This window comes from Chanodichthys erythropterus, chromosome 18 (genome assembly GCF_024489055.1).
Source record: "Chanodichthys erythropterus isolate Z2021 chromosome 18, ASM2448905v1, whole genome shotgun sequence".
NCBI classification, from domain to species: Eukaryota; Metazoa; Chordata; class Actinopteri; order Cypriniformes; family Xenocyprididae; genus Chanodichthys; species Chanodichthys erythropterus.
The window spans coordinates 32038856-32059137 of record NC_090238.1 but is presented as its reverse complement, the minus strand read 5'-3'; the positions used below and the strand labels follow the sequence as shown (position 1 = coordinate 32059137).

At 37.7% G+C, this 20282-nt stretch overlaps 1 long non-coding RNA gene across 1 annotated transcript in view; it reads right to left on the bottom strand.

Moving 5' to 3' along the window:
• Positions 1-5142: 5142 nt before the first annotated feature.
• LOC137006380 (uncharacterized) overlaps positions 5143-20282 on the bottom strand; it is a 70986-nt gene continuing 55846 nt past the window's right edge. The window contains exon 3 of the long non-coding RNA XR_010892506.1: positions 5143-5362. This is a non-coding gene — a long non-coding RNA (uncharacterized lncRNA). The remainder of the gene's footprint in view (positions 5363-20282) is intronic.

Genomic DNA, 20282 nt, shown 5'->3' with positions numbered 1-20282 from the left:
ATAAACTCGCAATTCTGAGGAAAAAAGGCAGAATAACGAATATATTCACAATTCTGTTTTTCCTTCTAAGAATTGCGAGAAAAAAAAAGTTAGAATTGTGAGATATAAACTCTAAATTAACTTTTTTTTATTCTTTTATTCCATGGCTTCCACAGACTGCTACTGCAGAACTTTCATTTTCTGCCACCAGGTAGGCCTCGCCCACAAAAAAACCATCATCGCTGTTTGCAAACATAAAAAGGTCTTTTTATACTTACTCCAGTGTCTGGTTGGGCCACACAAGATTAAAAAAAGACTCATGCCACTTAATGTCTGTAGTGGCGTAGGCTGTCAGTACTATGGCGCGTGGCAGTAGCTTTTGACACAATCGACCCGAGTTCGAATCCGCCTTTTTCCGAACTCTTCTCCCTTTTATCCATCACATATCAGACCGGAAAGGCATTTATTTTCAATAAAAATTAAGAAAATATTTGAAAAGTGGAAATAAAGTGTTTATCGGTACAGGGTTAGGGGTACGTGTAGGGAGGGCTTTATTGTCCCAATAAGGTGGCATACATTTAATAATTTTAATAAATATAATTATTTACACTCTGTTGTTATTGCATCTTGTTAATACTATCTGCCACTATTTATCTAGCATCTAACAACTATTTGCACTTATTGCAAAGAACTGCTACTTTTTTACTTTTTATTTTCACTTAGTGTAAATAGCATCTATTGCTAAGAGAATATGCTATTTTCACATAGTGCAAATAGCCGCTGCCAAATGATATTGTTGGAATGATATTATATTAGGTAACAACATGACCATAAAAATATATTTTAAGCTACACTATGGGGCCAAAAGTGTCAGATCACTATGATTTTTTTTGGCAACACTTTAGTATAGGGAACATGTACTCACTGTTAACTATGACTTTTCCTTCAATAATCTCCTAATTTAATGCTTATTAATAGTAAGGTACTTGTTAAATTTAGGTATTGGGTAGGATTAAGAATGTAGAATAAGGCATTAATATGTGCTTAATAATTACTAATAAACAGCCAATATTCTGGTAATATGCATGCTAATAAGTTAACTAGTTAAAAGACCCTAAAATAAAGTGTTACCTTTTTTTGTTTTGTTTTGTTTTGTTTTGTTTTTAATTCAGCTTGGATGCATCAATTGATCAAAATGACAGCAAAGACTTTTTATAATACTACAGAATGCTTCTATTTAAAATAAATGCTATAACTTTCTTTTCATCAAAGAATCCTGAAAAAAACACTATTGCAATTTATTAGGCAGAACATTTGTGTCAACTGTGATAATAATAGAACAGGTTTCTTGAGCACCAAATCATGATATTATAATGGTTTTTGAAGAATCATGTAACACTGAAAACTGGAGTAATTGCTGCTGAAAATGAATGGACTTCACATTACATTACTAGCAAATACGTTCCCTTCAGCAGTCCATTATTAAATTATTCCATGCTAAACAGCAGTGACACATTTTCACAGGAGAAGGGTGAGTGATCCTGATGCATGTCTCTCACTGCATTAAGTTGTCTTGTGAGGGTTTCACTGTAATCCTACGGCAAGCGCTGCCAGAGTTTAATCAAGATGATGGCTGCCATATGTCTCAGCTTGTGTTTTGAGACTTCTTCCCTCGAGCTCCACATTCTCAAGAGCATTTTGCACAGATTAGTGTAGCTACTCTCTCTCTCTCATTCACTCTCGCTCTCTCGTGCTTTTTTTATTCTCACTATAAGTCTCTTTTTATCTCTTCTGAGAGGGAACACCCAGACAGTTCACAGTCACACGCAGGCCAAGTTTGGTCTGTTATTGCACATTATTTTAATGGACCCAAATCATGGTGTGTTTTTGGCTTTTCAGGTTTGTCAGGCAATTATTTCATCTTCTAAAATGTTTAAAGCCTGTCAGTCAATTAAAAATGTCATTAATTATATGGTATGCATGATATGATTGATAAATTGAATTAATCACAATTAATCACATACAATATATCAACATATTTGCAGGGTAAAGCACCTAAATGTAGGCCAAATCCCAGAAACAAAGAGATTTTTGCACCTCCGTTTTTTTTTAGCACCTCCGTTTCTAAGTCAGTGTTGTTGTTGTTGTTTTTAAGGTTTTTATTTATTTATTTATTTTTTGAAAAAATGCCTGAAATAAGATCTGTGATTAACACAATCTCAAGATATTTTCATGTTTTTTCCTTATGACATAAAATACACCCCTTGTGACTTTTTTAAGAAATGTTACTTGTCTTGAAAAAGGTGGTTGCTAACAAGTGGCTAAATGGGACTACAGAGGTTGTCGAGGGGTCATTTAACATCACATCAAACAGATAAACTCATCCACTTACTAGTCCACTTTACAGCATCATTGTGTTTATACTCACACCCTTGCAAACTATCCAAACTCTCCAACTTGTAGATTTTAAGTAAAGATTTTAAGTTGCCGGATGCTTAGTGATGGTGATGTTGAAGTCATGTAACCCTGGTGCTGTTCCTATATGTGTTTAGCTTTTTCATTTTGCAATTGACTTTGCAATCACAACATGTGTAATGTGGTAGTAAAAGTAGAGGAAGGGCAGGAATCAATTGGACAGTAAAAAGATGAGCTTCCTTGCCCATCTTTACAAGGTACCAGGTCAGTGGCATCATTATCATTACAGTAAGCCAACAATTAAAACATATTACAAACAGAATATGGAAATAAAACAAATTTATTGGCTTCTAAAATAACTTTATATTATTATGATTATTTTTCATATTATATATACAGTTTAAAAGTTTGGAGTCTGAATTTTTTTTTAATGGTTTTGAAAGAAGTCTGTTATGCTTACCGAAGTAACATTTATTTGATCAAAAATACAGCAATATTGTATTTTATTATAATTTAAAATAACAATTTTCTATTTTAATAAATTGTAATTTGTTCCTGTGATCAAAGCTGAATTTTAAGCATCATTACTCCAGTCTTCAGTGTCACATGATCCTTCAGAAATCATTCTAATATGCTGATTTGCTGCTCAAGAAACATTTCTTATTATCAATGTTAAAAATAGTACTTCTGCTTAATATTTCTGTGGAAAACGTGATACTTTTTTCAGGGATTCTTTGAGTAATTGAAGTTTCAAAAGAACAGCATTTATTTGAATGATTTTTAGGTAACACTTTGGTATGGGGGACATTCACTATTAACTACGACTTTTGCCTCAATAAACTCTTAATTTACTGTTTATTAATAGTAAGGTTGTTGTAGTGTTTAAGTTTAGGTATGGGGTAGGATATTGAGATGTAGAAAATGGTCATGCAGAATAAGGCATTAATATGTGCTTTATAAGTACTTATAAACAGCCAAAATACAAGTTGATAAGCAGCTAGTTAAAGGTGCCATCAAACGTTTTTTTACAAGATGTAATATAAGTCTAAGGTGTCTCTTGAATGTGTCTGTGAAGTTGCAGCTCAAAATACCTCATAGATTTATTTAAATTAATTTTTTTAACTGCCTATTTTGAAGCATCATTAGAAATGCACCGATTCAGGCTGCGGCCCCTTTAATTGCTTGCGCTTTCCGCCCCCTCCCGAGCTCTTGACTCTATCATTGCATAAACAAAGTTCACACAGCTAATAAAACCCTCAAAATGGATCTTTACAAAGTGTTTGTCATGCAGCATGTCTAATCGCGTAAGTATGGTATTTATTTGGATGTTTACATTTGATTCTGAATGAATTTAAGGCTATGCTCCATGGCTAAAGGCTAATGCTACACTGTTGGAGAGATTTATAAAGAATTAATCTGTGTGTATGAATCATACAGACTGCAAGTGTTTAAAAATGAAAATAGCGACGGCTCTTGTCTCCGTGAATACAGTAAGAAACGATGGTAACTTTAACCACATTTAACAGTACATTAGCAACATGATAACGAAACATTTAGAAAGACAATTTACAAATATCACTAAAAATATCATGTTTTCGTTGATCATGTCAGTTATTATTGCTCCATCTGCCATTTTTCACTATTATTCTTGCTTGCTTACCTAGTCTGATGATTCAGCTGTGCACAGATCCAGACGTTAATACTGGCTGCTCTTGTCTAATGCCGTGATCATGGGCTGGCATATGCAAATATTGGGAGCTTACATATTAATGATCCCGACTGTTACGTAACAGTTGGTGTTATGTTGAGATTCGCCTGTTCTTCGGAGGTCTTTAAAACAAATAAGATTTATATAAGAAGGAGGAAACAATGGAGTTTGAGACTCACTGTACTGTATGTCATTTCCATGTACTGAACTCTTGTTATTCAACTATGCCAAGATAAATTCAATTTTCAATTCGATGGCACCTTTAAAAGTGAGAATTGTTCCCCATACTAAAATGTTACCGATTATTTATTTATTTATTTATTTTATTGTTAACAATGTAAAAGTATGCATTTGACCGCCATGCAATGGATTATGAATATAATTATATATATATATATATATATATATATATATATATATATATATATATATATATATATATATATATATATATATATATATATATATAAAATATATTTTATTTTTTAATTTTTTTTCACCCATCAGATACTCTGACTTAAATTGGCTTATAACATGAAGTTGTGTAAAGCTTTTGTTTTAAAAAAAAATGTATATTGTCAAATGAAAATGTCTTCTCATATTTGAGGTTGTGTGTATGTGTGGTCCTGGTAAACTCTGCATTATGGGGACAAAGAAGACCCCACATTTAGTCGATGGCAATATCTGAAATCCGACTATTGAGGATTTTGCTGGTGTTCCCTAATTTAAAAAAAAAAAAATGCTTATAAAACATGTTTTTATTTAAATCGAATGTTTTGCACATATATGTGTGTTGTGGTTAGGGGTAGAGGTTGGGCTAGGCCTTAGAAAATATCATTAACACAATATAAAATCAAAGGAAGTCTATGCAATGTCCTCACTAATATGGTGAAACAAATGTATGTGTGTGTGTGTATGTGTGTGTGTGTGTGTGTGTGTGTGTGTGTGTGTGTGTGTGTGTGTGTGTGTGTGTGTGTGTGTGTGTGTGTGTGTGTGTGTGTGTGTGTGTGTGTGTGTGTGTGTGTGTCTTATCTTGCAGAGTCTGCTGAGCTATGAAGGAGGTGTTCCGGACTCTCTGCTCTCCTACAGGATGACAGCTGGTGAGGAGCCGGCCTCTCCAATGAGGAAACCAGCGACATGCAAGAGGTGAAAAAGTCTCTGTTTCCTCCTCTCTCTCCTCTTCCTCCACGGCCAGCTCATCTTTTGAGAAGCATTTCTTTTCACCGTGTCTTGTACAGAAGGTCATTGGCGGAGGATGTTCTGGGACAAAAATGTCAAAGACATATTATTTTTTCTCCGTCCATCATCCTTACTGTTTTTTTCTCTGTGAATTATCACGGGGATAATACGTTATTTGGCCATTCTTTTGATAAGTAAGAGAGTGCTGCTAAAGTTTGTGAATACAATGAATACAAGGAAAAACATGACAAATAGACGCATGTGCATTATGCTAGCGTCCTCCGGGTTTATCTTAACCCGCTTATTATAATCACCATGGAATTACATCCACTTAGAAATGTTGCCGCATTCAGGCAAACCCACCCTTGACTTTAGTCGTACGGTTCTTCATTGTGCTTCCATTCGTAATGTTTTCTTTTTGTAATTTCCCTCTTCATAGGATCAACGTTTCACACATTTCAGTCTGTGACCAAATGAATTAACACATATTAAGGCGAAGCGTGCGAGCCTTCCTCTGTGTGCAAGTGCTGGAGGCAGATAGACACTTATCGTAAGCTCTTTACATTGCTGTATTAATTCCAGCCATTGAGGGGGGACAACAATTTGGAGGCGTTCTTGTCTGCAGCAGACAAACTTGATGCGGAGGACCGCATTGATCAAAAGCCAGTTGGGTCGAGACGGCTGCATTCATGTGGTTTTCCTGGCCAAATATGATTTTTTTTTTTTTTTTTCACACATTGTGGAACACTTTTCTTTTCTGTGATAAAAAGCAAAAGTGGAAAGAAAAGGGCCGAGTTTGCCGTGTCTCTCAGTGGGGCAGGGGGAGAGAGAGCGGGAGCATGGACAGGGTCCCTACGGGCTCCGCTGGCTTCAGTTGAAGGTGGCGAGGATGTCACACGCGGGCATTGTGTCATGTAAACGTCTCTTCACTAATTAATTTCTCTCTGGGTTGCCGTGTGAAACGGCCCTGGTGTGATTCGACCCTGTGAGCTTGTGCCCATTGTCTGCACGGTGACAGGGAAAAGTGATGTTTTAAAGAGAATACCGCGATGTCCCTCTACGTGTGAGGGTCAATGACAAATAAAGATGTCCGAGATGGTGAAAGGAGAAATAATTTAAAAATCTAGTTCACAATGCAAGTGCCAAATTATTATGAATGCAATATGCTTTTTTTTTTATTTAATTTTTTTTTTTTAATTTTTTAAAAAAAAAATTTTATGTAGTTAATGATTCTAAAATAATGTTGTAATCATCCGTGAAAATGTGATAAAATATTACACTTTTATTACACAACACTCTAAAACACGCTGGGTTAAAAACAATCCAAGTTGGGTTATAGACAAACCCAGGGATTGGGTTGTTTTAACCCAGCAGATGGGTTAAATGTTTGCCCAAAGTGCTGGGTAGTTTTATTTAACCCAGCTATTGTTTAAAAATGACTGTATGACTGGCTTAAAATGAACCCAAAATAGGTTGGAAATTAAAAATCAGACACATAATTACTAAAGGCAACAGTAATAAGCAATTTAATAAATGTTTATTATTTAAATTATTATTTATTAAACTCATTAATAAATGTTCATTTATTAAACATATGAATGCATGTTAATTTCAACCTATTTTGGGTTCATTTTAAGTGAGCAATATAGTCATTTTAAACAATAGTTGGGTTAAATAAAACTACCCAGCCGGTTGAGCAAACATTTTACCCAATCGCTGGGTTTGTCCATATTTAACCCATGTTGGGTTATTTTTAACCCAGCAATTTTTAGAGTGAATATCATTATATATATAAACAAAAACGAGGTTACACTTTATTTTAGAGTGGCGTAGTTAGTACTGTGTAGTGTTAATTAACTACTATAGAGTTACTGTTAGGGTTTGGTTTAAGATTAGTTACTTGTAATTTTGCATAATTAAATTCAAATGAATTTCAAATGAGAGATCATGAAGTTTAATTTGGGTTACTCTGTTTGATCTTTCCTTGTCATGTAAAGGTCAGAATAGGTATTTTAACTTGCTGACACATAGTCATGTGAACAGTGGTCCACTCTGTGAGATCATTTCCTGTTTGATGTTTTTTTTTCTTTTTTGTCACATGACAACAAAATGACCTCCTGCATGTTGGTTGCACCACAGTGAATTTGATTTATAGATATAAAATATTAAATTAATATATAAAAATGATGGTCCCACTTTATATTGAGTACCTTTAACTGCTATGTACTTGCATTTAAATTAATGATTTGATACAATGCACTTATTGTGTACATTCATGTTTTTACATTGTATGTTTTTTTTTTAATATTAGCACATAGTTAAAGATAACAAATATAAAGTGTGTCCGAAATAATAATACAATATTATGTCAAACTATTTATGCCAAAGTTGTAAGCAAAAATGTAAGTGTTAATGACTTTTTTTTGTTACATTCTCAGTTTCACTACCTAGATATTACGTAACTACATGTACTTACTATAGTAATAACAGTAAATTATGCATAATTACAAGTAACTAACCCTACACCAAACCCTAAACCTAAAGGTAACTCTATATTAAGTACTTGTAGTTAAGTAATATTACTTAGGAGTTATTTGAGTAAGTACAATGTAACTATGTCACCTTAAATATATAAGTACACCTTAAAATAAAGTGTAACACAGTATTTTAAGTACTGAGTAATATTAATATAATATTACTACATGTACTTTCTACAAGGTTAAGTTTAGGATTAAGTTTAATTTAGGGCTAGTTGCATGTAATTATGCAAAATTTATAGTTATTACCATATAGTAACTACATGTAACATGAGTAACAAGGACAATAAAATAAAGTGTTACCATAAAGTGTATCAAAAAACACTTTTAAAAAATTCAGAAATCTAAAAAATGTTCTTCATAGGCAACTTACTGGATTCAAACAAAAGAAGAGCTGCACATTACTGATCTGCAAAACTCTTCTGTATAACTCTCTCTCTCTCTGTCCCCCTCCCCCTGTCTGTTCTCATAAAATTCTCAGGTTGTTGACACACTTAAGACAGAAGCTCACTTTTCTTATGTTGGCAAACATGACCACCTGCCAAGTTGTATTCAATATGGAGACCTTAACCACAAATGATAATGTTTGCAATATAGAGACAATAGATAAAGAAAAATTAATACAAAGGAGCTTTCTGTTCAAACCCTGTTTTCTTTACAACTACCTCACTGGAAGACAGGGGATAGTCCATTAGGGACACGTTGATAAGACAATATTTACTCAGGAGGAACAAGTTCAAAGAGACCATGCTTTTTAACCCTGGTCTTGAAACCGAGGACATTGAGACTGGCAGGTGTTTTTGCTGAGTTGTTCTGTGGTGATTCAAAAGATCCTTTTTCCCTCAGTGGCATTAGGAGCTTGACGTCTGTGTGAAACACTATGGTTTGCATATGTGTCTTTATTTATTCAGCCTAGAGCATGTTATTGTGATGTTGATGGGATCTATCATATAAAACCTATTTCTAGGATGCAGTATAGCTTTGTCTTTAACAAATAAAGAAACAACAGTGAGGGTGCGACTTAATCCAGGGCATGGCATAGAGGAAGAGTTCACTTGAAACTGAAAATTTAGTCATTATTTACTCACCGTCTTGTCATGTTGTCCTATCATACACTCATATGCTGTTATAAAAAAGCAAAATATTTTTTTTTGAAAAATCTTTATGTAGATCTTTCCATACAACAACAGTTTACAGTGACTAAAAAGATCAAAGAAAACACCAAAAACTATCATCAAAGTGGGTCATATGACTCATACAGTATATTCTAAGTCTTCTGAAGCCATACAATAGTTTTGTGTGAGAAAAAGATGAAAATCAAATAGTAATCTGCCCCTTTGCAAAACCTTGACTCAATAAAAAATGCTGTGTCATATTTGGCTTCTACCATTTTGGTGGGATGTTGACAAACCATATTTGTCTAGAAAGTTCACCCAAAAATTAAAATTGTTATCATATACTTGGCCTCATGTCCATCCAAACCCATAAGACTTTCATTCAACTTCCAAACTCAAAGACAGTTTAAATATCTGAGATTTCTGTCCCTCCATTGAAAGTCCAAGCAAGCACTGTTGAGTGTTTACCATATTTGATGTGCTCTGTGTATGTGAGTTGATCAGTGTTTATATTATATTGTAAATATATTATATATTATATACAAGATATATTGTGTCTTATATTTAACCATTTGTTTCATATAGATTACTTTTTGTCTTTATGAACGTTTTGAAGCATTTTTGATGTCCTGGGGGCGTCAATTCACAAGGTAGTCGAAGAACAACTGCATTAACAGAACAGACCAGTGTGGTGAGAAATCGAGTCCCTCCAGTGATCGGGTCTCCTTTAGGACCCCGAGTGATCCCATTGGCTTTTAATGGGTAGTATTTTTAATGCCTGATTATAATTCCTGCAAAATCACATTATGATTTATATTGTTTAAAATGCGTTTTAATGACCATTAATGTCTTTTGAATTAAATGGTTCATATACTAGTGTAACGTAATTCATATGTACGGGAAGAAGGAGGCAGACATTCAACAAAACTTTAAAAACGAAAGTAATGCCGGCAGACTCTCGCGAACATCTGCCGGCCACACAAACATAATAAAACATAAAATAAAGTCCAGGCCTGGTCCTCTCTTGTCCTTCACTGTCGTTGCTCCTTCTTTTATGCTTCCGGAGCTCCTCCGTGAGAGACTCAAGGCCGGTGCGCCTCCCAGGTGGAGCTCATTAACTCTTGCGCCACCTGCCTCGCGCCGTTCCCTCACGGCTCTCTCCACATACCCCCATGGCTCTCTCCACATACCCCCATTGCCCCTCGCAGGCCGGGGGGTACTCCCACGACTGTGCTTACTCCCCCCCGGGGCCTGTCTCGGTGGCCGCAGCACCTGGGGGTAAGGACAGACGAGATGAGAGAAAGGAGACAGAAGCAAGGGGAGCGACAGGACGAGAGAGGGGAGCGACAGGAAAAAGAAAGAAAAAAAATTCTGGGTCCGGTTCCCAGACACACTGCCACTCGGTCCAAAGCCTGCCGAGAGGCTCTTCCTTGCGGTGCCATGCGATGGCACTGGACGCGTGGTGGACGACCCGACCCTCGACCTCCTCCTGGTGGCCAGCGATGGCTCCTCCGGTTGAGGGCAACCGGCAGCGAGTCCGCCGTCCCCTGCTCCTCCCCTTCATGGCGGACAGTAGCAGGCTCCGGCCCACGGCAGACAACGCTCTCCTCCGCTCCCTCCAGGACGGCAGCCACCCCACCTCGTCCCAGGAGCACGGCATCCGGGTCTTCGTCCCACCTTTCACAAGGCTCCAGTACCGCCACCTCGGGCAGCCTCTTGCGGTTTTCACTCCCACGCTGCCCGAACTCTGCAGCACCGCGATCCCCCTCAGCAGCGAGGGCTCTCCGACAGCATGTCCCTCCTTCCTCCCGGGTTTTGGCACCAATGTAACGTAGTTCGTATGTATGGGAAGAAGGAGGCGGGAACCGGCAAACATTCAACAAAACAAACAAATACAAAACGAAAGTAATGCCGGCAGACCACACAAACATAATAAAACATAAAATAAAGTCCAGGCCTGGTCCTCTCTCGTCCTTCACTGTCGTCGCTCCTCTTTTATGCTTCCAGAGCTCCTCCGTGAGAGACTCAAGGCTGGTGCGCCTCCCAGGTGAAGCTCATTAACTCTCGCGCCACCGGCCTCACGCCATTCCCTCACGGCTCTCGCCCGCCCTGGTCGCCACAACTAGTATATAACTGAAGCTCTTTTTAGTTTGCTTGCTAGCATAGCATACATCTACCCAATTAGCCTGCTAGCTTAGCTTATATTATATTAGGTAAGTTTTTTTGCTTCCAATATCTGTTTCCAGTTTGTTTTATTATGCAATACATAGGCAATCATTTAATATTTCACGCATGTTGTTTGTGCACTTGTGTAATATAAAATGCATCAAACAATTAGTCAAGACATCACAATAACAACTTTTGATCAGGCATTATCGCCTGGGTCCTAAAGGAGACCCGATTCTTAGGGGGGACTACAGTGACATTGGAGGCCTACATAGATGAGAGATTGTGTGAAGAGGATAGAAAGAGCTCTCATCTGTACAACTCTAGCATGAAAGAATACAACGATGTTTACATGTGTTGTAACTCGTGGCGAGTGATTGCTTAAAACTGCACATGCATGGAACGCCTGTGTACGTGTACGAGTCAAAGAAGAAGACTGTGTGTGAAGTATACTTTCAGCTTTGTTTAGAAAATGATGACAGAATTTCCATTTTTGGGCAAACTAATCCTTTCGCTCTTATAATCGTGGCTTCAGAAGACTTGGAATATAATGCATATTGACCAATTAAAGGTGTCGTTGTTGTACGGGAAGAACATTTCTAGTTTTGTAGAAGTGTACAGGTTTGGATGACATGAATGAGTAATATCTGAATTTCATTTTTAGATAGCATAACTATCCCTTTAATCTGTGTCAGAATAACCAATGCAAATACGATGATTCCAGCGTTTTTCATGGCCAACAGAAAATCCAAACTAGATATTCCATCATAAATGAAGCATATCACAAATGTACAGTCCATAACCATAATGATCATCTGTCATCCTCTGCCGCGGTGATTCTCATGCGAGAGTTGCACATGCACAGTGTCTTTATGGTGTGGTAATACACTAAAAGCTCCAAGGGCACGGCATCCCTGTGCAGATGTGCTCTTTCTTCCTCATTACCCATCAGTGCTCCAGCGGAGCCCTGATTCGGCCGGCCACAGCAGGCATGATATCACCCATCCTCCGTACGCGTATGTGTGTGTATGTGTGTGTCTGTCTTATTCATGTTTGTCCCTGGAACCCTTCCAAAAGTGGCTTTGCCACCCTGCTAGCCAAATAAGCAGAAGAAAGTGCAGTGTTTTTCTGCCTGGACAAACCCGACCTTTGCTTTTTCTTGTGCAAGCGAGCAAGCAGGTGACCGCTGCCCAAGTCGATCACCTCCTCCGGGTTTGTCCGTGTTTACCTTCCTCATCGCTGTCATTCTCTTGCCTCTGGACTTTAGCGTCCTGTCGCCCTGCCAAAGCCCGGGCGCTTCCAGGGACCCTTCTCCCGGAATCAAAAAGCAGCTAAAGAGGTTAATGCACTCAAGTAAGGATGAACAACCAGCTGTTAACATTCTCATATTTAATACCTAACTCATCCAGAAGACATCAGGCACAGAGATGGAAGGGAGAGAGTCTGGAGCTTATGGCGCTCACATCTGCTTTGTACATTTGGGATGGGAAGAGTATCTTAAACACTTGAGAATGACAATACCGTGAGATGAGCTGGACTTAAGCAGAGATAAAAGCAGATAATGGAGGGTCAATGTAGGATGATTTGTCAAGAGATCATAACTGTCCTTTTTTAATTTTGTTTTGGTTGATGCTGCTTCTTTCATATAATAAAAGCGGGGGGGAAAAAAACATCTCAGCAAAAACAAAACCTCCCCTTAAAATGTCATCAAGTCTATAATCAAGCTAAAGTCACCATGGCAAATTTCACGTCCTGTGTTTGTCCGAGCGATCTCTGCCGATACGTAAGCACTGCATCGGTCCAGGTCAGATCTCCAAGCTGAGACGGAGATGGACTAGAGCTGTTTTTCTAGTAAAAGCAGTAGTGGAAAACAACTCTTGGATGCAGCTGTGTGCCACTGCACCACCTGCCCTTGACCCCCCCAAACCTGAATGGAAAAAAGGAGATTCTTTTTTCCAACTTTCATGTGATTCCAAACAGGAAATTTTAGGAAGGAGGTAAGAGAGGTGGAAAAATAGTTAGGTTTTATTAATTTCTTTTTTCCAGGTGGAGATTTACGACTTGATGGCGTTAGAGTCAGATAAAAATACCTGCTTTCTTGGTCATGACTATTGCTGCACAAAAAATCCATTTTGTTTGATAAAACAAGAATCATATATACAGTAATAAAATATACATATATGTTAAAATCACAACTAAAGTCCTTGTATGGCCGTATAAGAGAAAAACAAGCACTTATCATTGAAAGAATAGCTGTAAATATCCTCTCTCATGCTTGTCATGATTTAGGGGGTGAATAGACATGACAGCTGAGTCTGGAAGGAGAAAAAAGCTCACACACGCAGATGCAGCCAGCACCATGCCTTTAGCCCATGACCGTCAGCTGTTTAGAAAATCTGTGATCCTGAGGGGAGTCCTGTCCATTATACATGCAGCACTTAAAGGGACAATTGGGCTTTTTTTTTCTCATCAAGAAGGCCAAGTTATTGTACATTGTTTCAAAATCTAGTAAGACTTGTTTGAAAATGGCATTGCATTGTAATAGCTTAGTGAAAAAAAAGGTCCTCTAAGATGATGGATGAGACAAAACTAATTATTAAAATGCTTATATTTCATTCAGTACTTAAAAAAATAAATGTCAATACAAAAAATAAAAAATAAGTATGATGTTTTTATGTCTAAAGTGTCTAGGTGTTATCTTAGCAACATGCTAACAGCAAGCACTATTGAAATAGAGTCGAGTCAAGCGGTAAGCGTTCCAAATAACTTACTAGATTCATAATGGTTAACATGCTGGCTTAGAAGGAAGCTCCCTAGTTTAGTAGTCTGTGCACTGCCGAGTGTGTAAGTAATTTCTTTGCTCCGTCTCATTGTCAACATTGATCCAATGCACTAAAACATTTGTTCCCCACAATGAAACACAGACCAGTTCAAGCTGACAGAAATGGAGTATCTATTGAAGCTTTTTTCACCACGGAATTTAAAAGAAAATTGCAACTTTTTATCTCACAATTCTGACTTTTTTCTCACAATTGCGGTTATAAAGTGAGAATTGCAAGATATAGACACAATTATGTGTTATATCAGTTTATATCTCACAATTCTGACTTAATATCTTGCAATTGAGTGTTTATCACGCAATTCTGACTTTATTACTCGCATTGAATGTTTACATCACAATTCTCACTTTATAACTCACAATTGCGAGTTTATATCACACAATTCTGACTTTATAACTCACAAGTTTATCTCACACAATTCTGAGAAAAACAGTCAAAATTGCGAGATGTAAATTCGCAATTGACTCTTCACTGGGAGTTTGATTGACAAGCGATTTAACCAGTCATAACGCCGAATCCGCCATTTTGTCCGACAAAGCAGTCAGGAGTTAGAAGATTAACCTCGGTGGATTTGAACTTGAAAAATGGTGTGTAATTGCGTCTTTCTGCATTTTAAACAACATTCCTTCTCATGTTCATTCATGTTTATTTGATGCTGTAAATGAGCTAGTAGAATTGGTTCACGAGCCACTTGAGCTGAGGCACTACAGCAATCTGTCACGACACATTAAAGAGCCACAAAATTATTTTTATTGTTCGGATTTCTTAAAAAATTACATAATTTGAAAGCTGGGACTTTGTTTAATATCATAAGTAACCTGCTCTGTCTTGTCTGTCGACGTGTTGTCAGTGTCCTCTTTGCTCCACAATGTATTTTTCCCTCTGTGTGGCGTGACAGCGCCATGGCTTGTCAGACAAAGCAACAGTAACTAAGGGAACGGGTCTTTGCAAGGGGTCAATTGCAAGAAAAAAGTCAGAATTGTGATATAAAAAGTCATAATTACCTTTTTTATTCTTTATTCAGTTGCGGAAACAAGCTTCCGTAAATATCAGCTCATATTTCATGATAGCACTGCACTTTTTTAACCGATACAATGAAGATGCATTAGCAAAACAATTTATAATACAAGGTTAAGTCAGAGTGTGTTATACACTGTAGCAATTTTGTTAATGAAAAACATTGGTGTTTTAATGCGTGACCATGTAAACGTGTCGCAGGACAGTAGTTCATCAGTGTTTAGTATATTAAAGCCTTTGCTAGAGCTCCATTGGGTTTTGTCTTTCTCGAAGAAAGATCGCAAGGGCTTAGGGTTCCATTTGGGACAGGGCCTTTGTTTTCACAATCTGATCACCATATAGTAAACTAGGGAGTGGACTGAGACATTTTTTGGACAGAGCTCATATTACTGTATGTGCAGTTCTTAAGAAAAGGGCTGCTTGATCCATTGCGGTGGCCTTTGTGTACACTTTGTGTTTTTAGGTACTTCAGAGGAGTCTTTGTTTGAACTAGGCTTGCAACCTAATAACTCTTATTGTGTAAAGGCAGATGCAGACGCTCACACACCCACACACACAAGGAGCGTTTGCCATTATGCACAATAAACGGTCAGTTGAGAAGACGAAAAGAGCCGTATGACTCTGATTCATTCGTGATAAATATAGCCAGTTTAAGGGGTGTTTCCTCTCAGTTCAAACACTTTAAAAATACACTTATTATTTGCAAGGATACAAATGGGAATACTGCTATGTCAAAAGTCACTTGTACAAAACAAAAGCAAGGAGTTTCCAAACTTTTTTGTCAAGTAAACACCTATGACCTTAAACATTGACTTTTAAATATTGCCATTTTAAATCATCTTTGCATGTTCACTAACCTATTTTTACTGATTACTGTTATTTTATTTTAATTACTATATGTGTCCCATGCTGGCAAAATGAGTCACAATTTTTTTTTTTTACATTCTCTATTAAAAAGCCTTCAAAATGATGTATGATTTGTTGGAATTAGAAAAAAAAAAAAAGACTCAGCTACACCTGTTAGCAAAATCAATTTTGAAAAAAATCGAGTTAGAGTTTTCTGAAGCTTCCAAAACAAAATCACCTAGCAACTATACCTTAAAATCCCTGGTAATAACACCAAATTTGGCACACACCAATTAAAAAACAAATATCTGTAGGAAAAATATATATTCAACTTTTTTTTTTTTTCTTGATAGGCTACCACAATTGACCATTCGCCAGGAGTTTGATTGACAGGCGATCTAACCAATCATAATGTTGAATCCGCCATTTTGTCTGACAAAGCAGTCAGGGGAGTTAGTAGATTAATGTTGGTGGACTTGAACTTTCTGTGGTTAAAATGTGATTCATTCATGTTTATTTGATGCTATAAATTAACTAGTAAGAAGAGATGATCGGTTCATGAGCCGCTTGATCTGAGGCGCTACAGCGATCTGTCACGACACATTAAAGAGCCACAAAACGGTATTTAGGGCCCAAGCGAAAATTCGCGCAGGGCCCTCTTGTTCTTCTAAGGATTATTATTATTATTTTTTTTTTTTTTTTTTTTTTTTTCCGTCTTCCGGGGCTTTTTGGGGGCCTTAACATGCTCAAAAACTCTTGAAAATTGGCACACACATTGGAATCCGCGGCCATTAGGACGCCGGAGAGGCTGGTACCCGGGCGTGGCAGGGGGGCTCGACAGCGCCCCCTTGAAAAAAGTCTGAAAATTTGGTCCATATATTAAACATGCTTGCACGTATTAGTATGAAACTCGGTACACATATAGACCTCATCGGGCCGAACAACTTTCGCGCTCTAAGTTAATCGCCACGCCAACAGGAAGTCAGCTATTAAGGGTTGTTTGAAAAACGCATGCTCTGGAATTTGATATACTCCTCCTAGACAATTAATCCGATCGCCACCAAACTCGGTCAGCATGAAGTCAAGACACTGATGATTAAAAATTGCCAGGGGATTTTTGATATCTCGAACGGTTTGGCCGTGGCGAGGCAACGAATTTATGGCGAGAAAAAGGAAACAGGAAATGTGTTATAACGTCTTAATACATATATTGATCTTTATGAAACTTCACGAGTGTGTTCGTTATAGGAGTCTGATCACATGGATGTGACTATTGTGAGTCAAAGTTATAGCGCCACCAACTGGCAGCAGGAAGTGTATCACTTTTTGAAATGTTTTGAGATCACCCTCTTATTTTTACCTGATTTGCTTCAAACTTCATCAGTGTAATGTCAATACACAGCAGATGTAGACCTATGACAGGATTTTTGATATTTGAAATATTGTTGCCATGGCAACAGGTCAAACTGTAATAATATTCTTGAGTGTTTTTGAGGCTCTTAACATGCTTCAAATTGCATGAAACTCGACACACACATCAATATTGTCATCCAGTAGACATGGACAAAGCCATAGAAATGGGCGTGGTGGAGGGGCTCAGTAGCGCCACCTTTTGACAAAAGTGGGGGGTTAGTTTTTCCTACAGTCACCAAACTCGGTACACATATTATTCTCATCAAGCCGGACAATTTTCTAATTTACATTCATTAGCTCCGACCAACAGGAAGTCAGCTATTTTGGTTTGAATGTTAATTTTTTGAAAAAACAGGCTATGAATTTTATACTACTACTCCTACAGGGTTTATCCAATTTACACCAAGCTTTTTTTAACTTGTTGCGAACACATTGAAGTTGTTTAATTGCAAACGGATTTTGGATATCTCAAACGGTTTGGCCGTGGCGAGGCAACGAATTTATGGTGAGAAAAGGGAAACAGGAAATGTGTTATAACTTCTGCATACATTGATTGATGTTTATGAAACTTCAGGAGTGTGTTGGTTGTAGTAGTCTGATCACATGGATGTAACTATTGTGAGTCAAAGTTATAGCGCCACCAAATGGCAGCAAGAAGTGTATCACTTTTAAAATGCTTTGAGATCACCCTCTTATTTTTACCTGATTTGCTTCAAACTTCATCAGTGTAATGTCAATACACAGCAGATGTAGACCTATGACAGGATTTTTGATATTTGAAATATTGTTGCCATGGCAACAGGTCAAACTGTAATAATATTCTTGAGTGTTTTTGAGGCTCTTAACATGCTTCAAATTGCATGAAACTCGACACACACATCAATATTGTCAACCAGTAGACATGGACAAAGCCATAGAAATGGGCGTGGTTGAGGGGCTCAGTAGCGCCACCTTTTGACAAAAGTGTGTCGTTTAGTTTTTCCTACAGTCACCAAACTCGGTACACATATTATTCTCATCAAGCCGGACAATTTTCTAATTTACATTCATTAGCTCCGACCAACAGGAAGTCAGCTATTTTGGTTTGAATGTTAATTTTTTGAAAAAACAGGCTATGAATTTTATACTACTACTCCTACAGGGTTTATCCAATTTACACCAAGCTTTTTTAACTTGTTGCTAACACATTGAAGTTGTTTAATTGCAAACGGATTTTGGATATCTCAAACGGTTTGGCCGTGGCGAGGCAACGAATTTATGGCAAGAAAAGGGAAACAAAGTGTTATAACTTCTGCATACATTAATTGATTTTGATGAAACTTTGGCTTAGTCTTCGTTGTACAAGGCTGATCACATGGATTTGACTATTGTGATTCAAAGTCATAGCGCCACCAACTGGAAGCAGAAAATGTGTCACTTTCAGCATACATTGAGATCACCCTCTTATTTTTACCTGATTTGCTTCAAAATTCATCAGAATAATGTTAAAACTTGGCACATGTAATCCTTTGAAAATGGGCAGGGAGGAGGGGCTCTATAACGGCACCTTGTAGTGCAGTAAATGTGGAGTGAATTTGACATAGTCCTTTGATGTTTAACCGTTTTAAGTGCCTATTGCCCGCTGTGCACAGTTGCCCTGAAGCCACCGGGGTGGCGGTGCCACCGGGCTTGGGCCCGCCATCGCTGCTCGCAGCTATATTTATTGTTTAAATTTCTTTAAAAATTACAAAATTTGAAATTTGAGACTTTGTTTCATATCATAAGTAACCGGCTCTGTCTTGTCTGTGGATACGTTGTCAGTGTCCTCTTTGCTCTGTGATGTATTTTTCAGTGTGAGAATATGATGTGTGGTGTGGGAGCAGCATGGCTTGTCGGACATAGCAACAGTAACTAAAGGAGGCAGGTCTTTGCGAACGGTCAATAGTTTGATCAACATTAATGAAACAGACAGCCTAAATATTAAGACCTACTGTACCACACAGATCTAATATAATGTTACACATCAGATGTTTTCCACAACAGTTAACCCAAACGTTCACTTAAGATATAACAGATAATGTTTGCGTGAATACTCACCAAGACAGATGTTTTTAAATACTGTTATTCTGTGTAGGCCTATACGTGTATATTGGGATTACTCGCTGTTGGAGGCCTCTTGTGCACGCTTCGGATGCGTCAGTCAGCACGAGTAAGATCGTTTAGTTTACATCAGCATGAGTTTGAAAATCACATTTCATTGGTTCAGACTCAATTCGCTATGGATATTCACAAAGTTGGAATGCTGTGTTTTAAAACGATACCAAACTTGTGCTGAGGGAAGCGCTAGTCATTGAGAAGCAAGCAGAGAAAAGCATTTTTCATGGATAAAGGAAAGGTACTTCTCTCAGAAAATATACAAATAAAGATACTTTTAGATGTTTAATTGCTATCTGGAGCATTGGGATCGGACAAGGGCTTAATGAACTCATTATTTATTTATTTATTTTGAAAACCTCAAATTCGACAAAAATTGGCATTTTTCACTTGTTTTGCCTGTAGCTCGTAATTAGCCCATGCGCATTCCAACTCATTTTACCAGCACAGGTTTTTTATTTAATTAATTTTTACATTTTAGCACTTCTACCACAATCTTATTGTTTAAGTAATTTTTTCACTTTCTCTTTTTTCAACTTTTTCAGTGGTTCTCCTGTCTTTTATGCAAATGGGTCTGGTTTGGTTTAGGAATTGGAGGACCATAGAGGTCATTTCATTGGCTGACCCTTTCTACAGGGAATAAAACAACACCGAAAACAAGGCGTGTGCCAGGGGAGCGAGGTGAGGAGGTGGGCTTAGCGATCTCAGAGGTGTGATAGAAACTTTGGCAGCAAACTGAGCCAGGTGGACACTGCAAGGCCCCCCAAGTCACCTAACAATTTTGTCACTCTTACACAGCTCTACACGCCCGCGGTATTAACCCTGCGCCGTACGCGCTGGTGTCAGACAATAACAGCCTTCTGATCGTGAAATTATGTGAAGGGGGGAAAAAATGATTGTACAACTAGTTCTTTTCCCACCCATGTAATTGAAA